Source organism: Suncus etruscus, chromosome 7 (genome assembly GCF_024139225.1).
Source record: "Suncus etruscus isolate mSunEtr1 chromosome 7, mSunEtr1.pri.cur, whole genome shotgun sequence".
NCBI classification, from domain to species: Eukaryota; Metazoa; Chordata; class Mammalia; order Eulipotyphla; family Soricidae; genus Suncus; species Suncus etruscus.
The window spans coordinates 47,929,952-47,934,004 of NC_064854.1; the positions used below are offsets into that span (position 1 = coordinate 47,929,952).

Here is a 4,053-nt window from a genome sequence, read left to right on the forward strand (position 1 = left end):
TACAGAGGAAATAATAAAAGATTAATAAAATTCAAAGGAAATCAAAAAGCCAAAGAAATAATGACTAATAGCGACTAATCCTTCAAATCCTACAAATACTCATTTTATATCAAATAGCAATAATTAAATTTCAGTAATTTTGTTTAAAGCCAATGAATTAACTCACCAATCAAAAGGCACCAAGTGATTAGATTGATGAGACAAATAAAACTAACATTCTGCTGCTTACAAGAGGATATACTTGAGTTGTCATTAGTAACCACAGGCTCAAAGTAAAGAAGTTAAAAAGGTAGAGAAAAATCATACAACAATTACCCTTAAAATGACTGAGAAGGGCATGCCTATATTAGAAAAAAATAGTGCTCGCTTCGGCAGCACATATACTAAAATTGGAACGATACAGAGAAGATTAGCATGGCCCCTGCGCAAGGATGACATGCAAATTTGTGAAGCGTTCCATATTTAAAAAAAAAAGAAAAAATAGAATTCAAACAGAAAAATGTAATAAAAAGATGGAATTATATAACAGAGAATCCATAAACTGCGTTAACATTCATTAACTTATATGCAACTAATTAAGCAGCTTCCAAAGCAAAACAAAAAAACAAAGCAAAGCAAAAAACAGTACAAAACAACTTAATCAGTCTTAAGAGAAATATTGGTAGTAACTCAATAGTTGCATAAAAATTTTAATACTATTATTCAGTAATCATTGGATAAATCAATCAAACTATAATATCAGAAAAGAAAATGTGACTTTAAAGAAATAAAATGAAACTGTTGGGCTTAACAGACAAATCTAGACACATCCTCCCAAAGTTGAATACACAACCTTCTCCAATGACCACACATCATTCTCCATAAAAAAAAAAAAATGTTGGGTCACAGAGCAAGCCTCCACAAAAATCAAGAAGACATAATTATTTTAATTTTTAATTTTATTGAAACTATTGTGATCTACAAAGTTCATGTTTTGACTACATTGAGGAAGATTCCTTCAATTCATTTTTGAGAGTTTTTATCATGAATGGGTAATACACCTTATCAAATGCTTTCTCTGCACCTATTGTTATGATCATATGATTATTTATATTTTTGTGGACATCTGAAGTGCAAATGTCCTTGAATACAGTTTTTGAACCCTTGGGTAAATGCCTAGAAGTGGAGTTATTGAGTCATATTGAAGATTAATTAATAGGTATTTTTTTGTTGTTGTTATTGTATTTGTTGTTACTTTGGGGTCACACCCGGCTGTACTCAGGGGCTCTGTGCTCAGAAGTAACTCCTGGCAGGCTCGGGGGACCATTTGGGATGCAGGGATTTGAACTAGGGTCCATCCTGTGTTGTGCAAGGCAAACACCCTACCGCTGTGCTATCTCTCCGGCCCAATAGTTTTTTTAATAAGCTTTTTCAAAAGTTATTATATTGTTTTCCAAAATGTCTGGACATTTCCACCAAGGGAATGTTCCTTTTATTGTCCCACATCAACACAGATTTTTTTTTTTTTTTTGTTATTTGTGATTTGCCACTCTCACTGGTATGAGGTGATATCTCATTGTTTTGATTTTCATTTTACTGTTGATGCAGAGAATTTTTCATATACTTTTATTATCTGCATATCTTCTTTAAGGAAGTTTCTGTTCATCTCTTGCACATACATATGTTGGGTTTTTGGTTTTTTTGGGTAGGATTATGTGGCCATTTTTTTTTCTTGTAATGTTCTACCAGTGCTTTACATAAAAAATAGCAATCCTTTTTCAAATAGGTGGTAACAAATATACTCTCAGTCTGTCTTTTTATTCTAGTTATTATTTTTATTCTTTTTGTGTGAAGAAGCTTCTTAGAACTTATATAATTCCATTTGTTTAACTATGTATCTCAGTTGCTTGGCCATTGGCTTTGAGTTATTGAAAACACTTCTAGATTCAATGTCATAAATTGTTCTTTCTCCAATAGAATATTCAGGTATAATCTTGAGTTCTTTATCTATTTTCATTTGATGTTTTGCATGGTATTAGAAAAGAGTCTGAATATTTTTTTTTTGCATGCTACTGACCAGTTTTCCCAACAGCATTTGATGAAGAGACGCTTTCCTCCATTTCATACTTTTTTCTCATATAGGAACACTGTTTTGATTACTATGCTTTATAGTTTGATGCTGGGAAAGAGAAATCTTCCAGTTTTTTTTATGACTGCTTTGATTATTTGTGGGGAAATGTTATTCACATAATTTTCAACAGAGTGTGATTTATATATTAACAAAAGTCACAAGTCTTTTATAAGGACTCTATTGAAACTGTGTAATGCTTTGTTAAATATAGTCATTTCGACAGTATTAATCTTTCCAATCCATGAACAGGGGATGCATTTCTATTTCTTGTGTTCTCTTTTTTCTTTTAATAGTGATTTATAGTCTTCTCTGTATATCATTAATCCTCTTTTGTTAAGCTGATCTTTCAAGGTGTTTGATTTTTGAGACACAATTGTCAATGAGATTTTTTAAAAATTTCTCTCCTATTTCATTATTTGTAGAAATAAAAGACATGGATTTCTGTGCATTGATTTTAATAGCCTCTACTTTATTATACAAGTTTATTATTTCTAGGAAGGATTTTTGTGTCTTCTATATATAATGTCATGCCATATACAAGTAGTTTGAATTATTTTTCAATCTGATGCCCAAAATATCTGATGCCTAAATACTACTATGCCAAAGAATTCCAGAACTATATTGAATAGTTTTTAATAAGTGGCAAACTTGTCTTGTTCCTGATTTTACTGGAAAGGCTTTAAATTTTTCACTATTTTGCATAATATTTCCTGTTAACTTATGGTAAATAGGTATAACTATGTTGTGAATAGTTCTTTTTTCTTTTTCTTTTCTTTTCTTTTTTTTTTTTGGTTTTTGGGCCACACCCGGCGTTGTTGCTTAGGGGTTACTCCTGGCTGTCTGCTCAGAAATAGCTCTTGGCAGGCACGGGGGACTATATGGGACACCGGGATTCGAACCAACCACCTTTGGTCCTGGATTGGCTGCTTGCAAGGCAAACGCCGCTGTGCTGTCTCTCCGGGCCCATGAATAGTTCTTTCAACCCCAATTCTATTGAGCATTTTTTTTTATCATTAATGGGTATTGTATCCTATCAATTGTTTTCTCTACATCTGTTAATATGGTCATATTATTTTTATTTTTCCTCACATTGAATGGCATATTGCACTGATTGATTTGTGTATATTAAACTATCTTTGCATTTCCCTAGATAAATTCTATTTGGTCATGGTATATGATCTTTTTTTTTTTTTTTGATGTATTATTGGATTTAGCTTCCTGCTTTGTTAATATTTTCTTGAGCAACTTTTCACCTATATTCATGAGAGAAATACATACATAGTTTTTTCCTTTTGGGGACAGATCTAACTGTGCTCAGTGCTTACTCTTGGGTCTGCACTCAGGGATCACTATTGGTGTTGCTCTGGGAATCATATAGGAGGGGTAGGAATTGAGCAAGGTCAAATACATGCAAAGCAAAGTACATGCCTACTTTACTGTCTATCTGACCCCTATAGTTTTAATTGCATGTAATGTCTCTGTCTGCTTTGACATCAGGATAATTTTTGCCTCATAAAAGCTGTTTGGGAGTGTGGTCTTCCAGGGACCCCGACCAGCGGGTAAAGCTGGGGACCACGTCAGTAATTCGCAATTCTCGAAGAAGAATCCGGCCTGAAATAGAAGAGGGACTGGGAAATAATGAGACTCGAGACGAGGGTTTCCGATCAGGAGTCCGTTTAATAAAAGAAAAATTAGACCTTTTATAGACAATGCAAAACAGAGAGAGTAGAGGCGAGGCACAGTAGGAATTGCTGTAATTTTCCACGGGAACATCTTGATTTTCCAAGGTTAATAAGATTATCATCAGTCAAGAGATTTACATTATTTTTGAGCAACAAAGTACAAAATATAATCTCAGCTTGGGCCTTTTGACCCCTGTCTTTACAAGGACATCTTGGAGCCTAGTAACTCCCTAGCTGTAGGCTATTTCTATTTCTTTGGGT

At 33.5% G+C, this 4,053-nt stretch overlaps 1 non-coding gene across 1 annotated transcript; it reads left to right on the forward strand.

The window, feature by feature from the left end:
• Nucleotides 1–359: 359 nt before the first annotated feature.
• LOC126015051 (U6 spliceosomal RNA) lies at nt 360–466 on the forward strand. Its single transcript, XR_007497955.1, has one exon. It is a non-coding gene; the product is annotated as a U6 spliceosomal RNA (small nuclear RNA).
• The last annotated feature ends 3,587 nt before the right edge of the window (nt 467–4,053 follow it).